Source organism: Macaca thibetana, chromosome 11 (genome assembly GCF_024542745.1).
Source record: "Macaca thibetana thibetana isolate TM-01 chromosome 11, ASM2454274v1, whole genome shotgun sequence".
NCBI lineage: Eukaryota > Metazoa > Chordata > Mammalia > Primates > Cercopithecidae > Macaca > Macaca thibetana.
The window spans coordinates 21,289,984-21,315,206 of record NC_065588.1 but is presented as its reverse complement, the minus strand read 5'-3'; the positions used below and the strand labels follow the sequence as shown (position 1 = coordinate 21,315,206).

The 25,223-nt window shown below is 36.6% G+C and overlaps 1 protein-coding gene across 2 annotated transcripts in view; it reads right to left on the bottom strand.

Moving 5' to 3' along the window:
- The window catches only part of LOC126930507 (solute carrier organic anion transporter family member 1B3), a 409,969-nt gene that overhangs the window by 117,035 nt on the left and 267,711 nt on the right, over nt 1–25,223 (bottom strand). The window contains exon 1 of one of the 2 annotated variants that reach the window (XM_050747599.1): nt 11,196–11,352. The exons of the other annotated variant lie outside the window; for it this stretch is intronic. The gene's annotated coding sequence lies outside the window, so the exon portion shown is untranslated. Of the gene's footprint in view, nt 1–11,195; nt 11,353–25,223 lie in introns of those variants that run through there. 2 annotated transcript variants of the gene reach the window in all.

Here is a 25,223-nt window from a genome sequence, read left to right as displayed (position 1 = left end):
ATATGCAAATCAATAAATGTATTCCATCACATAAACAACCAATGTCAAAAACCACATGGTTATCTCAATAGACGCAGAAAAGGCCTTTGATAACATTCAAATCCTTTCATGTTAAAAACTTTCAATAAACTAGGTATTGATGGGATATATCTCAAAATAATAAGAGCTATTTATGACAAACCCATAGCCAATATCATACTGATATTGCTTATGGATACACAGAATCAATATCGTGAAAATTGCCACACTGCCCAAAATAGTTTATAGAATCAATGCTATTCCTATCTAACTACCCTTGACTTTCTCCATAAAATTAGAAAAAACTACTTTACACTTTATATGGAAAGAAAAAGAGCCCATATGGTTGAGACAATCCTAAACAAAACATGAACAAAGCTGGAGGCATCATGCTATCTGACTGCACACTGTACTGCAAGGCTACAATAACCACAACAGTATGGTACTGGTATGAAAACAGACATACAGACCAATGGAACAGAATAGAGACCTCAGAAATAACACCACACATCTACAACCATCTGATCTTCGACAAACCTGACAAAAAAACAAGCAATGGGGAAAAGATTCCCTATTTGATAAATGGTGCTGGGAAAACTGGCTAGCCATATGCAGAAAACTGAAACTGGACCCCTTCCTTACACCTTTACAAAAACTGACTCAAGATGGATTAAAGACTTAAATGTAAAACCAAAATCTTGGAAAAAAAAACCTAGGCCATGCCATTCAGGACATAGGCATGGGCAAAGACTTGGTGACCAAAACACCAAAAGCAATTACAACAAAAGCCAAAGTCAACAGATGAGATCTAATTAAACTAAAATGCTTCTGCGCAGAAAAAAAAAATTACTATCATGAGAGTGTACAGGCAACCTACAGAATGGCTTGTATACTTCCTTTTAGGGCCATGAGTTCACTTTGGCCCCAGACAGGTCCAGAGATATCAGCCAGAAGCAACTGTGATGAAAAAGAATGTGTAGAACAGGTTTAAGGGGAAAAATTACGGGTTAAGTTTTAGGTCCATGAACTTTGAAACTTTATCTCTGAGTGTCTTAAAAATAACCAAGATTCAAGATGAGGGTAGTCTTGAAACAAGAAGAGGAGCTCAAATCATTGGAAAAGAGGAACGTAACTTTGATGTAGGTATCGTGTTAAGGTCTAAGGACATGAAATGTGAAGCTGCTCTTTGTGGGGGGCAAGGAGGGAGCGAGAATAATGTTCTGGAAGCTAAAATGAGAAGCAAGGTCTTGCCCTTTAACCACAGAGTTGTAAGACAAAGTAAACACCCATTGTATGATAAGGTTTCGGAGGAAGCAGATTTCGCTGAGTGTGCAGTAGTGAACAGAATGCTCATTTATGAACTGGAAGCTGGGCGAAAAGGTGGAGCATAGGAGGTATATGGAGGTTAGACTTATGGCAATTATAAAAGAATGAAAACTAACTTGCAGTTTTGGAGCTTTTCAGGTGACTGACATAAATGGGAGCAAAGGACATAATGAGATTAATTCTTATGAATTCAAGGTAGACAGTATTGGTGAGATGGTGAGTGTCAATATTAGGGTAAGTATGCCTGGACTACTTGGCAACCCCTTGCCATGGAGACAAACTGGAGAAGTAGTAACTCATTCAAGCACCTGTGGTCCTTTTTTGACCACTATTGATAGGTTTGAGGTGATTGGAGAAAGTTAAGTCTTTTCTCTGTGCACAATTCACTCACTTAAATTCCTCCCTAATGCAGCAACGTAGGCCCGGAGGGATGTGATTGTGGAGTTAGTACCGTGGGCTCACTCTTATTGCCTCACAGGGGAGATGGTATTTTACTCTGAAAGCATAGGTTTCTCCTTTGACACTTCTTGGTGGGGGAAAGCAGGTCAGAGAAAGTGGGTGTTGGAGCACTTTTGGATCCCTTATGATCTCTGTCATTGGCATCCATGAGGTCTGGGAGTTCAGTTCTTATTCTGAGCACTGGCACTACCCTCATGAGGGAGGAGATAAAAACAGCAGACAAATGCAGACGAAAGAAACAAAACAGTTGGTGAGAAGTTAAGGGTCAGTTTTTTTCTTATTTAATAGCATGAGAAGTCTCAAGTTAATGAAATTAAAAATTATGATTTAACATATTATTTACGTTTCCAAATGCAATCAATATTTACAGGAATTTTGAAAACCACTTCAAAAAATGAAAATTGGGAAAAATATAAATAGAAGGAGAGGAATAACAATGTCTAATACTTTATGGCATGGAGTTAAAAGATGTTTTAAACTTGATAAATTAAGATTTAATGGCATACATATATGATTTATGGAGTTCACCACCAGTGGACCTAAAAACAAAACTGCTTAAAAGTGTTTGTCTCTGGGGCATTGGACTAGTCATAAGGAGGATCACAGACAATACATTTGTGTTTCATTTCAATTTCTTTTGTGTCATTTGATTTTTTTTTCTAGTACAGAAAAATATAATTAAAAAATAACACCTTGGCCAGATATAGTGGCTCATGAGTATAATCTCAGCACTTTGGGAGGCCAAGGTGGAAGAATTGCTTGAGCCCAGTTGAGTCCAGGAGTTCAAGACCAGCCTGGGCAACATAATGAGGCCTTGTAGTTTCAGCTACTTAGAAGACTGAGGTGAGAGGATTGCTTGAGCCTAGAAGACTGAGACAGCAGTGAGTCGTGATTGTGCCTCTGCACTCCAGCTTGGGCTAAAGAGCAATACCCTGTCTCTAATAATAATAATAATAACAATGTTTATAAAGAACCTCATATCAGTAAAAATAATAATAATAATTGAAATAATGCATTTTATCAAAGGGGAAGAAACTGAGTCCCCAAATTATAAGAGTTATTGAAGATCCCCAATAGATGTTTATGGAACAATTGATTTCTCATTTCATTTCATTTCTTTATTGTAGAAGAGAGGCGTATTGGTGTGGGTATGGGAGGCAGGTGGTAACTTATTAAGTTGTAAGGTATAAAATTCAAGTTGATATCTTTTTATTAGGATGAATAAATAAATATACACAGAAAAGAATTACAGAACAACAAGTAAAAGTATGTTAATTTCAAATCCTATGAAAATGTGGTAAGTCACTAACTAATCAGAGTTTTTTGCTATGCTTTTAATGCAGGTCTTGGTGAGATATGATGACTGCAGATTGATGCAGAGGAATGACAAAATCCAGTCCTTACTGATGTAATTAATAATAGAGGCAAATATAAGACTGTCTCCTTTGCTACTGGCTACAATTCAGTGTTTACCCCTTAGGCCAATGAGATATTGGCAGAGGCTGCTAATTAGGAAGGAATTTCCTTCCGAAATAAAACAACAAAGCTTTCTGAGAAGACATTTTTCTTCTTCTCTTCTGAACTGGGGATACTAGCCATGGGGAGCAGTAGTCACCTTGCAGTCGTGAGGGAACAAGCCTGGGGAAGAAAGACAACACAGGATGGGTAGCAGAGCTGGGAGGCTGCTGGAGGGTCATTACCCAAGGCAGAACTGAATATCTGCATCGACAGGGGTAGGAGTAGGTGTTGTGGAGTTTTATGCTTCTAGGTCTTTTTTTTTTTCTTTTTCTTTTAGAGACAAGTTCTCTCTCCAGCACCAAGGCTAGAGTGCAGTGGTATGATCGTAGTTTATTGTAGCCTTGAACTCCTGTGCTCATAAGATTATAAAATTTAAGGGAAGGTGTTGGGGTCCGTGCCGGGGGTGGTGGAGAATGAAAGAACACACAAAAGACAAAGACACACAGAGAACATGGCGGCCGCGCTCAGAGCCTCCGCCTCACTTTATTTATACTCCATAAACCCCACGTCAGCAGAAAGAATGCAATGCAAAACAAACTTTCTTTTCCCAGATGTAACCTTCTACTCAGTTCTTTGTTTCTATGCTCTTCCTTATCTGCCCGCCTTCTTGGCGCCTACGGGAGTTCATTAAAAGTTCAATTGGAGATACTGTCCTTGAGCCCTATCTATTCTCAGCATACTGTTTTCAAAGGCCCCTGCATTTCCCCCCCTTTTTTTTTGTTTTGCCTCAATCCTAAAAAGGTAGCCCATATTTGTTCTTGTGTTTTCTTTTGTTTTTGGAGGCGATGGAGGGAGCATCAAATCACCAAAAGAAGTAGACCCAATCCAAGTGCCCAAAGCAATATACTTCCAGAGATTGTAGAAATCCATGTCTTCATCTGGGTCCATGGGTTAAAGGCAGCAAGGCGCTGACCCAGCTCCTGAAGGGTTACAGTTCCAGACAACACATGTAATTGTTGTCGAAATGCTTTGGAAATGTTCTGAGTGAGCTCTTGGATGTCCAAACTAATATTTTTATGGCCTATTAATAATTTTCGGATTACGGTCCAATTTTGAGAGATGTTAAAAAGCACAGGCGTTACACAAAATTGAGTGGAGTTCCAATCACATTGTAATGTTATCCGAGTACTGAGGACAGTGAGCTGATCTCCAAGCCATGTCAAGGCTTGTTCCATGTTGTCCAATCTTTCAGCAAGTTGAGAATCAATGTTTCGTTGTTGAAGCCATAACCGGTGAGATTGTTCGTGCCATTGCTGCACAAATTCAGCATTTTGTATGCTTTGATGAAGAGCGAGCCCTGCTACGGCCGCAGTGGAGACGATGGCGACAAGGCTCATCACCGAGGCAATTATAAGTCCAAGGGCATGGAGGGTTCGCTGGAGAGAAGTCCAAATATAAGTCTCAAGAGGTGATGCCCCCCATGGTCGCGTAAGGTTAACAGGTAGCCAAATTTCCTTAAGAGCCCTGAGGATATAAATATCCTCAGTAAAGTTGTGCCACCATGAATGATTGAGGCAAGACAAAAATGTACATGTATCTGTACAATTAACAATCCCCATATCATTATCCCATGTCAAATTCCCTGCTAATAACAGGTAGGGCTTACAGACACAAGCAATAATATATCAGGAGGTATTTCGATATAACTGAATATGAAAGGATTTATTCGGGTTAGAAAGATTAAGGGGCATATTCCCCACAAAAATGTTAATGGCATCGCCTGCAGCTAACAACTTCCAAAGATGACTCTGTACTTAGGCCTTCTTCACGCCATACTAAGGTTTCATTATTGTTAGCAGCAATACTTTTATTTACCCGGTGCCATTTCAAAGGTATGTGACTAAATTTTGTTTGAAAATCACCATGCACACTTCAATCAGTTATTTGCATCCCATTGTATTCTAATAAAATCCGGGGTTTATTTCCCCGACATTGTTGCCACTCCAGCACCTCAATATTAGGAGAAACTTCTGGAATAGGACAAAAAGGTAAAAAACTAGGAATAGTTTCATTACTATATACAGTATGATTATAATAACAGTATTAGCAGCCACATGACTATGATTATAGTGAACAACCCAGTCTTCATACGATTTTCGGAGACAATGAGAACTATTTCCCATGCATATTGGAAGTTCTTCCACTCCAAATTGGTATGTGTTGTTTATAATTCCCGTTTCCCGTTCTATATTGTCCTTGTCTATATAGGGGGATGGCATCCAAGTAGTGTCATTGGTGAAAACCTTAATTTCCACCTCTCCCCAGGCGACTCCCTGATACAAGGGTGGAAAGGGAATATAAGTGCAATATTCATACAAAGCCTCACTAAAGGAAATAAGTCCCCCGCCAAGGCACATCCAACAAAGGAAGAAATGCATGCTGAATCCAGTTTTCTTTTCAACAGGGTTTCAATCATCTTGTAGGAAACCACTCAGGTCCGCTCCCTGTAAGGACAAGAGCATAGCCCTGTCCCTGTTTTAGAACTTGCCCTTGAACATACTTACCTTCTTCATTAGGATACCAAATCTTTAAATTGTCAGCGGGGACTATCACCGAGGGAGGTGAGGAAAGATGGGTTATGACAGCGGAGTCTTGCAATTGTCTCCATTGATTCAAAAAATAATTAAGGTAAAAAGAACCTTCAAAATCAAAAAAATTAAGGTAGAAAGGTTAACCTTCAAAAAAATCTGGTTTTTTGGGGGGCTCATTTCCCCCTTTTTGTTTTAGCAGTTGAGTTTTTAAGGTTAAATTTGTGCGCTTAATGATGGCTTGACCTTGACTGTTGCCCGGGATACCGGTGATATGTTGAATATTGTATTGCTGTAAGAAAACTTGTAATTTATGAGAGACATAAGCAGGGGCATTATCAGTTTTAAGTATAAGAGGAATGCCCATGATGGCGGAACAAACTAAGAGATGAGTAATAACAGAAATGAGAAAAGGTATCAATGGTATGATGAACATTTTAATCGTCCAAAAGAAGGGACATCTCGTGGATTAACCCCAGGATGGAAGGATGGAATGCTCAAAGGAGCACAAGAAGGACAAGCTCGAATAAGAGAACGAGCTTGTTTATGAGTTAAATGAAACCGTCGTTGAAGGCCAGAACTATTAGTGTGATGTAGAGTATATTTTTGTTCTGCAGCATATAGGTGGCCGATTAAAAGCAAATCAATCTGAGTATTACCATGAACTAATGGTCCAGAAAGTTGAGAATGAGAACGAAGATGAGTGATGAATAAAGGAGCTCGACGTTGGCTCAAAGTAAAGGATAACAAAGAAAAGAATTTCTGAAGAGAAGAAGTAGCACAAAGAGGTAAAGTGGCCTGAGAAATATAAGTAGTAACATAAACGGCGTATTGAGAATCACTAACAATGTTACAACCATAGTAGGGATATCAAGTAAGACCATGAGAATAGCAAACAATTCTCCCTGTTGCACCGAGGGATAAGGATAAACTGTAACTCGAGATTGATGAAGCTTCTTGCCAAGAATCAGAAGTTGCAAGAAGATAAGTGATCTGACTATGAGTGAATTGAGAGATAATTAAGGAAGGATCTCCTCCCCAAAGCTGTCAACAGTGATGCCGTCCTTTGATGATCAGTTAAGCTAAATGATCGATATAAGTAGCCAAGAGTTTAGATGTTTTATTGGACAAAAAGATCCATTCTAGTGGCCGATTGGTCTGATGAATCATTCCTGTAGGAGAATGTAAAGTATGAAATAAACAAAAGGAAAGGGGAACATCAGGAAGGGGCCTTTTAAAGTTGCTCTTCTACAAGCTGGAGTTCCTGTAAAGCCAAAGGAGTTAAATGGCAGGAGTTGTCCAAGTGACTGTCTCCTTCTAGAATAGAAAAAAGATGTTATATTCCTAAAACAGGACGCATCGTTTGAAAGTCATTTAATATTTTGAAATGATCACGTTGACTTTGAATTTTCTGGGGTCGAATATTTTGTGCTCCTAAGGTATAACCTAAATATTGAATAGGAAAATCCAGTTGAATTTTTTCTGGGGCAATATTAAGTGAATAGAAAGAAAGCTGAGTTTGTAATGATGCAAAAGGACAAGTTCTTGACACAAGGTAGGGCTGTTTAACATACCTTGAGGTAAAACTTTCCATTGATATCGAGAAAGTGGCTGAGAATTATTAAAAACAGGGACAGAGAAGATCCATACAATGATAAATTAACACAGTTGGAAACTGATTTTTTACAGGATTTAAAGTCCTATGTACAAATTTTTGACATATAGTAGGGCTATTAAGTATACCCTGAGGAAGAAGCTTCTGCTGATATTTTTGAATGGGTTGTCCATTATTATATTTAGGAATAATAAAGACAAACTTTTTACAATCTTGAGGTTGTAACTGAATAGAGAAAAAACAATTTTTGAGATCTATGACCATTAATTTTTAACTCTGTGGGATAAGGGCAGGATTAGGAAGACCAGGCTGTAAACTTTCCCTAGGTTTAATGTAAACATTTATAGTTTTAAGACAAGACAAAGACGGGAATTCCATGCAGAAATACGTGGCTTTATATTCCTCTCGGCCATTTGTTTTTTGACTTACTCTGTTAGAGTCCTAAGTATTTCTTTAAATAATGGTCACTGTTTCACCTAAATAGGAGTGGGGACTATGAGTTTAAAGGATTGTAGCCCATTTTGAACATCATATTTTTGGCAGCTGAGGAAATATGAGGAATGTTTAAAAAAGCAGCAAATTGTTGTGAAAGATCTTGTTCCCAAAAATTAATATTGATAGGAACAATATAAAAATTAAAAAAAAACACTTGACCTTGTTGACCTTTAGGACCAACACAGGTTAAAGGTTCTACGTCTTGATAAACCACAGAAGCAGCACCCAAGCCAGTAAGTATAACTGAAACTTGTCTTTTTTCCTATTGTATAGGCCACTAATTTAAACAAATAATAGACATATTCACCCCCGTATCAATTAACCCTTTAAAAACTATTTCATTAATGTGCAATGAACATAAGGGCTTTTGATTAGAAACTAAAGTTTCCCAAAAAACAGTTTTTTCTGTGCTACCAAACCCTCCCTATTGAGAATACTTTCCCCTGCCTCTAGGCATATAAATTGTGAGACTTGAACCATAATAAGAATTTTATTAGTAACATCATGTCCTTTTGGCAAAGGGCCACACACTCTAATAGCCAATTTATATACTCCTCTATTAGGAGACAAAGTATAAGGCTGAGTAATAGCTAAGTCAGCAGCAGCGCTCTGCTTAGTTGCCGCTTAAGGCTGAGAAACTGGGGTAAGGTGTGGGATCCTTAAGGAGGACTTGAATTTATTCCTTGATGTTGTAGGCCATTGCTCACTGGGTATTGTATGCAGATTCAGTCAATAACAAATATTTGTAAACAAATAAGGTGATTACAGGTACAGAAATTCAGTTCGTAGCTTACTATTCAATAGAGTATCTGCTTTGTAAAAGATGGTGAACCACAAAATACTCAACGGATTTTGGTTTTCAAAACACAGTGATGCTATCCAAGGCTAAATGGATACTTGAAATTGGGATTGGATCTGGTGCTGAGATATAACTTTTACTTAGTTACTGATTTTTCTTTCCTCCGATTATTCCAAGGAGGGTGACTACCATTTTTGTACTTTATAGAGCAGTCTAGAGGAAAGGGTTAAGCATGTAAGCTCTGGGGACAGAAAGTCATATTTTCAAAATATAATAGCTATATGACCTTGGATACATTTATAAAACTGTCTTAACTCTGTTTTCCTGTCTACAAAATGGTAATAATTATAAAATTTGTCAGTCTTAAAGGGATGTTGGAAGAACTAAATGCAAGTGAAGATTTTTTCACAATAGTGGACACATAGTAAGTACTCAGTATACTATGGCTATTATTACTGTTATTATTGTTAATATTACGTCTATTTATTTTAGCTCTTTAATGTAACAAGTGCAGAACCATAATCTCACATCCTTCAGAGTCACGCTGATCTTGTATTTTTTTGGTCCTCTGACTAGTTTAGTGATTTATTACAAGAAACCTAGTTAGTTTGTGCATTCTTTTCCTTTCTTATATTTCTCATTTGTAAAGACTGATAAACCAACTACACTTTCAGACCTGGTGACATAAATTGTTGGGGCCCCAAGCCTGTGGGCCCTGGCTCCCATTTCCCAGGAGAGGAGACAGTAAATTTCCACTTTTATCAGTTTTGAAACGACATTTATTTGTCCAATGTCGACCTTTACCACAACATTTGTACACCTCTGAAGGCAGCTTTCTGCCTTGAGGGATAAAAGTGTTCAATTTTTATGACATTCTTTTTTGAAATGTCTAGGTTTACCACACTGAAAGCAAACACCTTGTTTGTTATTTCCTTTTAAGGCTTTAGACAAAGCTCCAGCAAATAATTGAGCATTATAAATAGCCCCTCCAACACTAACACAAGTTTTAATATATTTATCTAAATTGGCCCCATTGGCCTTTAACGATTTTAACAATTTTTGACAGTCAGCATAAGCATTTTTAAAAGACAACGTTTGTAACAAAATTTTTGAAGCAAGGTCAGCACCCACAATTTTCAAGACAGCATCCTGAAGATGGGCTACGAAATCTGAATATTGTTCATTTGTGCCCTGTAAAATCTTCACAGAGGAAAGGGAAGATTTTCCTGTTATCTCTACCTTATTTTAGGCCCTTAAAAACAAAGTCTTGATTTGAGTAAGGGCAACATCATCTAGACCAGCCTGAGCATTAAGAGTAGCATATTGGCCCGTGCCTGTGAGTTGTTCCTCAGTGGCTCCTGGGGGATCACACATAACATTTTTTCTAGCCTGTACATGCACCTTGTTCATTTACCAGCTGTGCAATTGTAACCACTGAGAACGATCAAGAAAAGCCTTCCCCAAAGTCTTCCAGTCTATAGGAATTATCAAATTTTCTGATGAAAAAATATCAAGAAGACCAAGGATAGGGGTTCATAGTTAGAAATGGCAGCTTTCATTTCTTTTAAAAATTTAATTTGTAAGGCATTAAATTGGACATTATTGCCACCATTTGAAAACTGAGCATTAGGAGCAAAAGAAGCACAAATAATTGGAAACAGATCCAGCTCCTTAAATTTTTTTTTTTTTTTTTATCTTTCCTTTTCTCCCTCCCCCAATGGCGGGCAAGGCACTGAGAAAACTTTGCCAAACAAAGGTAAAGATAAGGAAGCCAGGGGGTTGGAGGCACTGGAAAATCCTCTTTTAACAGGGCAGAAGGAAAAGAAACAGGGAAAGCTCACAAAGGTGAATTAGAAGAATGTATCTGTAATATTTGTTGAAGCATTTCCATAATACACTGCATGTCAGAATTTCCCTTAGAAGAAGGAAGAGCTGGCTTTTTCTCTTCTCCCCCTTTTGCTACCCTGGCACAAACGGGCTCCATTTCAGATTTATTTTATTTTATTTTATTTTTCCAAATCCTCAGATACCTTTCCTCCTGTGGCTACATTACCACACTCCGGATCAGTCTCAAGTAACTCTAATGTCTGAGTGATAGAGTTACACAAGGTCCACAATTTTAGAGGCATAATATCCCCTAACTGGAGAGCTCTAAGCAGAGCTTTTACTACCTGTAACCATTTTTTTCGATTCAGCTGCACTTTAGTCTGATACTGAAACCAGTAACAATGTTGTTCAACATGGGCAAATAATCGCTTCAAAGTCTTTTTCTTTCACTTCTACTCCCATAGACAGCAACAGTCCTTTAAACAGCCATAAATATTCTGAGGCCAGAGAGATGGAATTCCCATAATGAAAGCTTAAGAAGGTTCCCCTTAACAATATCCGAGCCTTACCCGCTCCTAGGGGGTTCCCCTTCTTGTTCTCCCCTACTCACCCGTGCTGACCCTGCTCGCTGCGCCACTTGTTGGGGTCCGTGCCGGGGGTGGTAGAGAATGAAAGAACACACAAAAGACAAAGACACACAGAGAACATGGCGGCCGCGCTCAGAGCCTCCGCCTCACTTTATTTATACTCCATAAACCCCACGTCAGCAGAAAGAATGCAATGCAAAACAAACTCTTTTCCCAGATGTAACCTTCTACTCAGTTCTTTGTTTCTATGCTCTTCCTTATTTGCCCGCCTTCTTGGCGCCTACGGGAGTTCATTAAAAGTTCAATTGGAGATACTGTCCTTGAGCCCTATCTATTCTCAGCATATTGTTTTCAAAGGCCCCTGCAGGAAGGCCTTTATAAGACAATAATTCAAAATTATAAATAAAAATGAGCATATGAAGCAAATATTTACTTAGAATGAGAAAAAAGTTACAATGAATTTCATGTGATATGCTTCGGGATATAATCATGACTTTAAAGAAAGCAAACAAACCCTACGGCAACCGTTATATTAAAATGGGGAATATTAAAAGCTTTCCTGTTGATGTCATACGTGAGAAGATAATGCCTGCTATCACCATTTCCATTAAACATTATCCTGGATGTTCTAGTCAGAGAAATGGCAAGAAAAAGAATTTAAATTTAAGAACAAGAAAAGAAAAAAATAAAATGTCAGTGACATGTGGTATAGGTAGATAATTTAAAAGTTACTACATATAAACTCTCGAAATTAATGTTAATTTTTACAAGTCATCTGGATAGAATAAAATATACACAATCAAATGTAGTGATTTATACATTAGTAGCGTCAGGAAATAATATTAGTAAAGTATACTACTTAGTGCAGTTTTAAAAAAATTGAAACCCAAGGAATAGATTTCATACTCCCAAACTACAAAACATTATTTAAAGACATTAAAACCTATATCATGTTCATTAGTTGAAAAACAATATTGTAAGAATGTTGGCTCTCCAAAGATACATCTATAGTTTCAGTGAAATCTCAAACAAAATCCCAGTACTCTTTGAAATGTGGAAATTGACGAGATTATGTTAACCTTTCTTTTAAAATGTAAAAGGCCAAGAATCACGAACGCAATCTTGAGGAAGAATGAAGGTGGAGGAAGCCAGCTTCGGATATTAATTCCTATAAAGCCAAAGTAACTGAGTCAATGTGGGACTGACAAGCCAACTCCTATCTTTTCCCCTGCAGACCTCTTCTTCACCTCAGTTGGGATTCCACACTAGGAACTGAACTACTCTCCTATCTAGCCACTAGTCTAACCTTACTCAGGTTCTAACACTTCATATCAGACCTCTCCCCTGTTCACCCTCCACCACAGTGATATCTTCCTATCCTCTTCAGGTATTGACACCCATGCCAGGATACCCCATGTATTGATATTCTCCTTGCTCTCTGTGATTTATGTCTCCACTTGACTGAGCCAGGGTACCCAGATTTTTGATCAAACATCATTCTAGATGTTTCTGTGAATGTGTATTTAGAAGATATTAACATTTAAATCAATAGACTCTGAATAAAACATATTACCTTTCCTATTAAAAGTCTCAATAGAAAAATAACCTTTCCCAAAGAAATCCTGCCAGCACACTACCTCTGGACTTGAATTACAGCATCAATTCCTTTCTGGGTCTCTAGTTTGCAGGGTTACTCTCTCTCTCTCTGTCTGTATATACATATATACACCCCCCCCCCACATATATATAGCCACTAGTCTAGCCACTAGTCTAACCTTATATATATATATATATGTGTGTGTGTGTGTGTGTGTGTGTGTGTGGGTGGGTGGATGTGTGTGTGTCTGGGTCTGGGTCTGTGTGTGTACAGCTGACCCTTGCACAACACAGGTTTCAACTTCACAGGTCCACTTATACATGGATTTCCTTCAATAAAAGTTACACCAAGTATGTCTGCTTCTCCTAAGCCCTCCTTCACCTCCTTCAGTTCTTCTGCCTCTGCCGCTCCTGAGACAGCAAGACCGACCTCTCCTCTTCCTCTTTCTTTCAGCCTACTCAATGTGAAGAAACAGGAATGAAGATCTTTATGATGATCCACTTCCACTTAATGAATAGTAAATCTATTTTCTCTTCCCGATGATTTTCTTAATAACATTTTCTTTTGTCTAACTTTGTGGAATGAATACAGTATATAATACATACAACGTACAAAATGCATGTTAATCAAATGTTAATGGTACTGATTCCAGTCAACAGCAGGCAATTAGTACACAAGTTGTGGTGAGTCAAAAATTAAATGTGGATTTTCGACTGTGAGGTTGGCATTTGTAACACTCACATAGTTCAAGGGACAGCTACAAGTATACACAGATACAAACACACATACAGACACATGCATATGTATTAAGACATACGTAGAAATGTTCTTTTTCTCTGGAGAAGCCTAATATGCTTTTAGTTAGTTCAGTGGGTTCTGACAAACCATTGAACCATCAGTCTCCTTGGACACTCTTCTAACACTGCTTGGGCCCTTGGGTTCTTACGCCACACTCAGGTGCTTATAGTTTCCCTTAGAGAGCCACCCCCTTTCTTACCTGATATACAGTCCCACTTGCTAGGGTCAAGTCTAATGGATCTAATGGGTCAAGTTCAAATTATTCAGAAAGAAAAATGGACAAGAGAAAAAAGAAAAAGAAAGGGAATGGAATGGAATGGACAAGAAGAAAAAAACAGAATATTTAATAAATTTTGAAAGTGAATATTATAATGGACGGCCCATGCCTGGAGAATAGAAACATATGTCTACTTATCTGTCACCCTTAGTTCAATTATGCCTAGGACTGGATTAATAAATGCCATTACACAATATCATGGCTTTAAAACTTAAATTGATTACATGTTTTCTCCCACTCTAGGATAAATAGAAAGAAAGGCTTTGCTTTTACTAACGGTATATCTAAAATGTTTTTCAGTTTGTTCATACGGGCACAGGAAATTTTGGAAATAATATTTAAATGTATGATCATTATCTAGTTTTAAAAGATAACACTCAAGTAATTTTTAGATCCAACAAATAACTGAGAAGATTATTTTTATGTTTATGAACAATGTAGCTATGTTCCTTTTATTTTTTCATGACTCATACAGGACAGAAATTACAGAAATGATCCAAGCGGTGAGCAGCTATTATTTCATATCCCAAATAAAGAGCTCAGAGCTTTGTTAAACACAATTGTTAATAAAGTAAAGCTACATGATGATAAAAGCAAAGTGAAAAACCTTTGCTTTTTTCTTATGGTTGGTCCTAAGAAAAATTTAAGCAAATTTTATGAAAAACAAAATCAAATTAAAGACCATCACAGGACTCTTCTAGCCCGCAGATGTTTATCATTACTGTTGAGGTCAATTATTGAATAAAATACTCTTTAACCTATCTTGATAACATGAAAAGTTTGAGAAATTCAAGATACCCTTTGACAACATCATTTTTGATGACTAAATGACTGCAATAAAAGTTGAAAGAGATACATTCTTTCTGTTAGTAAAGATACACTGTGCTACTTTTGTGTAATAGCTAATGTGGTGGAAAGGTATATAGGTCTTTAATATGAGTTTAAAATCTTATTGCTTAATAATTCTGCTTGTTTTCTTAAGGCCTATGAGAAAAGTCACTTGCAGACCTAGTGTAGTATATACCTAATAACACCTAACAAGTTTATCAGACTGGAAATGTTCTTGCAATTATTCAAAATATCAGATACATTTACAAAATTACCCTTTTTCTTCCACCTTCAATATTAATGGCATCATTTTATTTTTTCTTTTTCAGTTGTTTAGAGACCTTATATTAATGAAAAGATTGGATTAAAAGTATGGGAGATGTTGGGAGGGGAACATCACTAAAACTCTGAATGGAGAGGTGTGAGGGATTGATGTTTTGGTAAAATAATCCAGGGTTACTTAAACTCTAATTTATCCCATTTGTTTCAGTAAACTCTTTGTCTACTGAATACATAATGTATGAATTATTAGAGAATCTATTAAGAAAAATCAGGTGAAGGAAAGGGAGAGAGGTACTCTCATATAATTCAAATTGGTTTTGAAAATTTATGCAGGCAATTGAAACACATTTCCCTTTATACTAAAGGAATAAAAATGAGACTTTCACATTCCATCAGAGATGCAGGGAGCAGGAGTGTCTCACCCACATCCTTATGATAGAAAAAAATGTGAATAAAATATGAATAACATGCAAATCTAACTTTTCTTGAGCCCATTAGTGAGTTGAGCTTACTGGGTAAACAGCTCACTAGAAATCTTGAGAGTGATGGGCTCCTGTAGGAATAAACCGGATTTGCACACTTATTCACCTGGGGCAGAAGTCACCCAATGCTGTAAAAATAAGTGTAATGAATCAGCTGGAAAATTTTAATAAGTGGGTAAATACCAAGGATGGGTTGACAAAAGAAAGTGAAGCCCCTGATGCCTGCAGACATAAGGGGCTTTATGCCTCTTTACTATTTCTTTAATAGCCTCACTATGTACCCTGTAGGAAGATTAGAGATAATCTTCAGAGAGCCCCATTGGTACTGGCTGCGACATGAGAACAGCAACTACTGTTCAAGCCCTATTCAAGACCAAACTTTTCTTTCTCCGTTAAAGAATAAAAGTCCTTATCTTCAATAGGGAATGGTAACAAAAACTATGGTTTGAGAGTACTGGTGAAAACTCTTGTAGCTGGGAAAGGAAACCAGGAGAAAAGCTCCACTCCTCAGAGAAAAATAGGTCATCCTCAAGACCAAGATTTACAGAGCTTGCCTAATATTGAGCTTCATGGGAACATCACCCTAATGCTAATGAGTATCTAGAAAAAATCAGAGTGGAATATAGCTGGGAGAGCTGCGAGATACAGATTGTTTCTGGGTAATACAGCAAAAGGGGAAAACAAATGTAGACGGGGCAGCAGATCTATATACATGTATTTCCTAAAATATTTAAAGCTTTTGATATTCCCAGGGTACGCATAGCAACAACAAACTTAAAACCCAGCCCTATTATTGACACCACCCTCCACAATACATGCCTAACAGAAGGACAGATGTGATTATCTCCATGTAAAATAAATACTTACTTAAGTATTGACATTCCTATACTCCATTTGTGGATTTCAACCAAAACTTCTGAGACATCAAAAGGCAATAAACACATGTACTAAACAGATATAGCAATCATCAGGACCAAACTGCAATGTGACACAGATGTTGGAATTATCAGACAAAAGGTAGATTGTTTTTTAATGTATGTGACTCAAAGAAACTTTTTTTTTGTAGAGAATTTAAATGTATATAATATTTTTTTGTAATATCAGTCTTAAACAAACTGGTGAATGGACAATTTTTTTTTGTATTTATAGTCTCACTTTTCTGCTCTTTGCTCTCAGTTTGTGCATATCCTCATGTTCTATTTTCACTCCTACCAATAACCTGCTTCTTAAAAAAGAAATTTATCACTCACAATACACAGTGAATGAAAACATTTCTCTTCCAACTTTGCTGGAGGCTGAGTCTTAATTTAGAGGCATAAACTTAAAATGATGGAACTTGGGACAACATCAAAGTTTGCGGTGCCAATTGGCTGGTGGTTAGAGTTGTGTATGTGGATATTAAGAAGATGATGTATCCATGTAGACAGAGCTCTCTTGAGGATTCTGATATCATGTCACTTTAAGGCCTTCACCAGTGGACAGGTTGGAACCATGAATTAAATAGGAGAATCCTTACTTTCCTGGAAATATGCAACCTCTCAAGTTTGAACCAGGAAGAAACTGAAACCCTAAGTAGATCAATATCGAGTTCTAATTTCAATCAGTGCCAGAAACCCACCCAACCAAAAAAGCCCTTGGCCGATGGATTCACAGCCAAACTTTACCAATAAATACAGAGAAGTGCTGGTACCAACTCTTTTAAAACTATTCAAAAAAAGTTAAACAGGAGGGACTCCTCCCCAATTCATTATTGAAACAAGGATCATCCTGATACCAGAATCTGACAAAGACACAGGGAAAAAAGAAAACTGCAGACTGATAAACATAGATGCAAAAATCCCCAGTGAAACACTAGCAAATCAAATCTGACTGTATAACACAAAATTAATTAACTATAATAAAGTGGGCTATATTCCTGGGATGCAAGAGTGTTCAACATACACAAATAAATAAAGGTAATTCAGCACATAGACAAAATTAAACACAAAACCCATAGGATTACCTCAATAGACACAGAAAAAGCATTTGATAAAATACAACATCTCTTCATGAAAAAACCCACCCACAACTAGGCATTGAAGGAACATACCTTAAGTATCATCTATAACAAACCACAGGCAATATCATATGGAATGGGCAAAAAGCTGGAAGCCTTCCCCTTAAGTACTGAAATAAGAGAAAGCTGTCTTACTCTCACCACTCCTGTTAAACCTAGTACTGGAAGTCCTAGCCAGAGGAATCAGGCAAGATAAAGAAATAAAAGTCATCCAAATAGGAAAACAGGGAGCCAAAAATTATCTCTTTTGCTGATGATATGATTCTATACCTCAAAAACAATAAAAATTCTGCCAAAAGACATTTCCACCTGATAAAAAAAACTTCAGCAAAGTCTCAGGAAACAAAATCAAAATACAAAAATCAGTAGCATTCTATACACCAATAATACTCAAGTTCAGAACCAAATCAAGAACTCAATCCGGTTTACAATAACCATATAAAAATACCTAGGAATAAACCTAATCAAGGACATGCAAGATCTCCATGAGGAGAACAACATAACAATGTTGCAAGAAATAAAAGATGATACAAACGAACGAAAAAACATTTGGTCTTTGTGGATGGGAACAATATCATTAAAATGTCCATTCAGCCCAAAGCAATCTAAAGATTCAGTGCTACTCCTATCAAACTACGAACATTATTTTTCACAGAATATAAAAAAACTATTCAAAAATTCATACGGAATCAACGAAGAGCCCAAATAGTGAATGCAAAAAAGAACAAAGAAAGAGACATCACACTACATGACTTCATACTACACTCTGAGAACATGGTAAACAAAACAGCATGGTACCGGTACAAAATAGACACATAGACCAATGGAACAGAACAGAGATCCCTGAAATAAATCTGCTTATCTACAACAAATTCATCTCTGAAAAAGTTGACAAAAATAAACAATAGAGAAAGGACACTATATTCAATAAATGGTGCTGGGAAAATTGGCTAATTAGATGCAAAAGAATAGTCCTGGACCCCTGCCTCTCACTATATATAAAAGTAAACTCAAGATGAGTTAAATAATTAAATGTAAGACCTCAAACTAAAAATATTTTAGAAGAAAACCTAGGAAGTACTCATCTAGATACTGGATGGGAAAATAATTTATGATAAAGATCCCAAAAGCAAGTGCAACAAAATTGAAAATAGACAATTAGAATTTAAGCCAAAGAGCTCCTAAACAGTAAAAGAAACTCTAAATGGAGCAAACAGGCAACCCACAAGATATGAAAAAATATCTCCAAACCATACATCCAAAAAAGGACTAATATTCAGTGTTTATTAGCAACTTAAATCACAGCAACACAAAAACCCAACTGAAAAATGAGCAAAGGATATGAGCAGATGTTTTTCTAAAGAAGACACAGAAGCAGCCACAAAAATAAAAAAATAAACAATTATAACTAATCGTCAGAGAGATGAAAATCACAACCACAAAGATATATCATTTCACACCTGTCAGAATTGTTATTATTGAAAAGTCAAAAAATAACAGTATTTGCTGAGGTTATGGGAGAAGGGAACACTTATACATTGTTGTTGGGATTGCAAATTAGTGCAGCCTCTATGGAAAGCAGTTTGAAGATTTCTCAGAGAACTACCAATTGACCCAGTAATCCCATTACTAGGTATATATTCAAAGGAAAATAAATCATTCTATCAAAAAGACACAGGAACTCATATTTTCCTTGCAGAACTATTCACAATAGCAGAGAATGGAATCAACTTAGGTGTCCATCAATGGTGGATTGGATAAAGAAAATGTGGTACATATACACTATGGAATACTACACGACATAAGAAAGAATAAAATCATGCACTGAGTAGCAATATGGGTGCAGCTGGGGGCTATTATCATAAGCAAACTAAGTGAGAAACACATGTTTCCACTTAAAAGTGGGAGCGAAATCTTACATTTCCACAGACATAAACATGAGAAAAATAGACAATGGGGACTCCAAACAGAGGGAGAGAGAGATGGGGACAAGGGACAAAAAAAACTTCCTTTGGGATATTTTCTTTTTCTGGGTGACAGAATCTATAGAAGCCCAACTCTCAGCACCATGCAATACACTCTTGTAGCAAACCTACACATGTACCTCTGAATCTAAAATTTCAAAAGGAAATTTAAATAAATTTCATCATAGATAAGTGGTCCTACTAGATATTTACAGAAAACTTTACCCAATAGTTGAAGAATGTATATTCTTTTAATCAGTGCATGGAACAATCTCCATGATGGAAATATGTTGGGACACAAAAGAAGTCTCAAAAATTACAAAAAATCAAATTCATGTTAGGTATCTTATCTGACCATGTAAAATAAAACTAACATTATAACAAGAGTAACATTAAAAATTCTACAATAAATGGAACATAAACAACATGTTCTTGCGTGACCGATGAGTGGAGGAAGAAATTAATAAAATTTTAATAATTCTTTAAAACAAATGAAAGTAGAAACACAATATACCAAAATCTATGAGACACAGTACAATTAGCATTAAAAGGCAAGTTGCAATAAAGGCCTACATCAAAAACCTAGAAAGATTTCAAATAAAAACCTGAGTGTACACCTCAATCAAGTCCAAAAAAAAAAAAAAAAATCCAACCACACCCAAAATTAGTAGAAGAAAAGAAATAATTAAGATCAGAGCAGAACAAATTGACAAAGAGTGTAAAAAAATACAAAAGATCAACACAAAAATGTTGGTTCTATAAAATGAAAATTGACAAACCATTAACCAGATTAAGAAAAAAAGACCCAAATAAATAAAATCAGGTAAAAACAAGGGAACTTTACAACAGCTACCACAGAAATATGAAGAATCATTAGAAGATACTCTGAAGAACTATTTATTTCCATTAAATTTGAAAACCCAGAGAAAATTGATAAATTTCTGACTCACAACCTATCATGATTGAATGAAGAAGGAATGGAAAATCTGACAGGGCCAAAAACAAGTAACATTGTTGAATTCGTAATAAAAAGACTTTCAACAAATACAAGTCGAGGACTGTATAGCTACAGTGTTGAATTCTACTTGTATAATTCTACTGGTACCATTCTTTTTAAGAAGAATTAAAACTCATTATTCTCAAACTATTATAAAAAAGTGAGGCAGAAGGAATTTTTTCTAACTCCTTCTACGAGGTCAGCATAACACTGTAATCAAAACCCAATCAGGACACCAGGAAATTAGGAAACTACAGGCTAATATTCCTGATGAACACACATGCAAAAATACTCAACAAAATACTAGAAAACTTAATTCAACAACATATCAAAAAATAATACACAATGATTGTGTGAGATTTATCAAAAGAATGAAAGGATGATTCAAAATATGTGAATCAATAAGGTCTCATCAATAGAATGAAAATTGTGATCATCTTTTTATTTTTCAGTTTTTACTTTTTATTTTCTTTTGAAAAAATCTTATTATTATTATACTTTAAGTTCTAGGGTACATGTGCACAACGTGCAGGTTTGTTACACATGTATACATGTGCCATGTTGGTGTGCTGCATCCATTAACTTTTCATTTACATTAGATATATCTCCTAATGCTATCCCTCCCCCCTCCCCCTGCCCCACAATAGGCCCCGGTGTGTGATGCTCCCCTTCCTGTGTCTAAGTGATCTCATTGTTCAGTTCCCACCTATGAGTGAGAACATGCGGTGTTTGGTTTTCTGTTCTTGCAAAAGTTTGCTGAGAATGATGGTTTCCAGCTGCATCCATGTCCCTACAAAGGACACGAACTCATCCTTTTTTATGGCTGCATAGTATTCCATGGTGTATATGTGCCACATTTTCTTAATCCAGTCTGTCCCTGATGGACATTTGGGTTGATTTCAAGTCTTTGCTCTTGTGAATAGTGCTGCAATAAACATACGTGTGCATGTGTCTTTATAGCAGCATGATTTATAATCCTTTGGGTATATACCCAGTAATGGGATGGCTGGGTCAAATGGTATTTCTAGTTCTAGATCCTTGAGGAATCACAACGCTGTTTTTCACAATGGATGAACTAGTTTACAGTCCCACCAGCAGTGTAAAAGTGTTCCTATTTCTCCACATCCTCTCCAGCACCTGTTGTTTCCTGATTTTTTAATGATTGCCATTCTAACTGGTGTGAGATGGTATCTCATTGTGGTTTTGATTTGCATTTCTCTGATGGCAAATGATGATGAGCATTTTTTCATGTGTCTGTTGGTTGTATGAATGTCTTCTTTTGAGAAGTGTCTGTTCATATCCTTTGCCCACTTTTTGATGGGGTTGTTTGTTTTTTTCTTGTAAATTTGTTTGAGTTCTTTGTAGGTTCTGGATGTTAGCCCTTTGTCAGATGAGTAGATTGCAAAAATTTTCTCGCATTCTGTAGGTTGCCTGTTCACTCTGATGGTAGTTTCTTTTGCTGTGCAGAAGCTCTTTAGTTTAATGAGATCCCATTTGTCAATTTTGGCTTTTGTTGCCATTGCTTTTGGTGTTTTAGACATGAAGTTCTTGCCCATACCTATGTCCTGAATGGCATTACCTAAGTTTTCTTCTAGGGTTTTTATGATTTTAGGTTTAACATTTAAGTCTCTAATCCATCTTAAATTAATTTCCGTATAAGGAGTAAAGAAAGGATCCAGTGTCAGCTTTCTGCTTATGGCTAGCCTGTTTTCTTCTTTATGAGTCTTGCTAGCAGTCTATCAATTTTGTTGATCTTTTCAAAAAACCAGCTCCTGGATTCATTGATTTTTTGGAGGGTGTTTTGTGTCTCTATCTCCTTCAGTTCTGCTCTCATCTTAGTTATTTCTTGCCTTCGGCTAGCTTTTGAATGTGTTCGCTCTTGCTTCTCTATTTCTTTTAATTGTGATGTTAGGGTGTCAATTTTAGATCTTTCCTGCTTTCTCTTGTGGGCATTTTAGTGCTATAAATTTCCCTCTACACACTACTTTAAATGTGTCCCAGAGATTCTGGTATGTTGTATCTTTGTTCTCATTGGTTTCAAAGAACATCTTTATTTCTGCCTTCATTTTGTTATATACCCAGTAGTCATTCAGGAGCAGGTTGTTCAGTTTCCATGTAGTTGAGCGGTTTTGATTGAGTTTCTTAGCCCTGAGTTCTAGTTTGATTGCACTGTGGTCTGAGAGACAGTTTGTTATAATTTCTGTTCTTTTACATTTGCTGGGGAGTGTTTTACTTCCAACTCTGTGGTCAATTTTGGAGTAAGTGTGATGTGCTGAGAAGAACGTATATTCTGTTGATTTGGGGTGGAGAGTTCTGTAGATGTCTATTAGGTCTGCTTGGTGCAGAACTTCCTGGTGGCTTTGCTTACCTACTTAAGCCTCAGCAATGGCAGATGCCCCTCCCCAGCCTCGCTGCTGCCTTGCAGTTAGATCTCAGACTGCTGTGCTATCAATGAGGGAGTCTCCATGGGTATGGGACCCTCCGGGCCAGGTGTGGGATATAATCTCCATGTAAATCACAGTATTAGGGTGGGAATTACCCAATTTTCCAGGTGTTGTCTGTCTCAATTTCCCTTGGCTAGGAAAAGGAATTTCCTTTCCCCTTGTTCTTCCCAGGTGAGGTGATGCCTCGCCCTGCTTCAGCTCTCGCTGACTGGTCAGGCTGCACCTGCTGACCAGCACTGACTGTCTGACACACCCCAGTGAGATGAACCGGTACCTTAGTTGAAAATGCAGAAATCACCAGTCTTCTGTGTCGCTCACGCTGGGAGCTGGAGGGTGGAGCTCTTCCTATTTGGCGATCTTGGGCACGCCCTTGTGATCATCTTAATAGATACAGAAAATGCTGTTGACTAAATTCAATATTCCTGCATGATAAAAATTCCAAATAAATTATGTATGTAAGAAAAATACATCAATATACTAAAGGTCCTATATGAAAAACCCACATCTAACTATTTCCTAAGAGAAATCTGAGAGATTTTTCTCTAGGAAATGGAACAAGTATGTCCACTCTCACCATTCTTAACACAATACTGGAATTTCTAGCCAGAGCAAATAAGCAAAAGAAAAAAAAAGGCATTAAATTGGAAGAGAGGAAGTCAAGTTGTCCATTTTTGCAGATGACCCGATCTCATATACAGAAAATCTAGAGACTCCACACAAAATTAATATACAAAAAATTAGTGGCATTTCTATACATGAACAATGAACTAGCTGAAAAAGAAATTTTAAAAAAATTATTTTCTGTAGCACAAAAATAAAAGACCCAGGAATAAATTTTGCCAAAGCGGTGAAAACCTCTACAGGAAAAAGTACAAAATACTAATGAAAAATATTGAAGAGGATACAAATAAATAGACATTCTGTGTTCATAAATCAGAAGAATCAATATTACTAAAATGACGCTACTACACAAAGCGGTCTTCAGATTAATGCAATTTATATCAAAATACCAATGACATTCTTCACAGAAACAGAAAAAAATTCTAAAATTTGTACAGAATCACAAAGTCCTCAAATCACTAAAGCAGTATTGTGCAAAAAGTACAAAGCTAGATTCATTAAACTATCATACCTCAAAATACACTACAAAGCTGTAGTGATACTAGCATAAAAACAGACACACATGCCAGTGAAATAGAAGAAAAAATCCAGAAATTAATTCACATATTTACAGCCAACAGTTCTTTTTTTTTTTTTTTTTTTTACAAGGATGCCAAGAACACTCATTGGGGCAAGAATAGTCCGTTAGATAATTGTGCTGATAAAACTGAATATACATATGCAGAATAATGAAACAGGGCTCCTATTTCTTACTTTATACAAAAATCAATTAAGAATAGCTCATAGTACTAAATCTTACACCTGAAGCAACAAAACAACTATAAGAAATCATGGGGGAAATTTTTCAGGACATTGGTCTGGGAAAGATTTTATCAGTAAGTCTTTTAAAGCACAGGCAACAAAAGCAAAAATGAATAAATGAGATTATAACAAATGAAAAAGCTTCTATACAGCAAATGAAATAATCAACAGGGTAAGGAGCTAGTCTACAAAATGTGAGAAAATATTTTCAAGCTACTGATTCAACAGGTGGTTAACATCCAGAATATGCAAAGAACTCAAGCAGCTCAACAGCACAGACAAGCAATTTAATTTAAACAAGGGGGCAAAGAGTTTGAATAGACATTGCTCAAAAGAAGACATACAAATGGCTAACAAATATGTTTTAAAAATGATCTACATCACTATTTAAAAGGAATATGCAAATAACACACTGAGGTAACATCTCACTCTGGTTAGAATGGCTATCATAAAAAAACATGCAAAAAAATAAATGCTGGCAAGTATGCAGAGTAAAGAGAATTCTTACACACTCTTGGTAGTAATATAAATTAGCACAGCCACAAAGGGAACAGTATGGAGGTTACTCAATAAACTACAATGGAAAAACCTTATGATCTAGCGACACCCCTACCAGGAATTTATCCAAAGAAAATGAAATCACTATATTGAGGAGACCTCTGCACCCTGATATTTATCTTATTCCTATTTACAATAGCCAAAATATGGCATTAACTTCAGTGTTCGACAATAGATGAACAGATAAAGAAAATGTGAGATAGATTAGAAAGAAGAAAGAAAGAAAGAAAAAGAAAGAAAGAAAGAACTCTGCATATTTAGAGAGATATAGAGAATACTATTTAGCTATAATAAGGAATGAAATCTTGTCATTCACAGCAACACAAATGGAACTGGACAACATTGT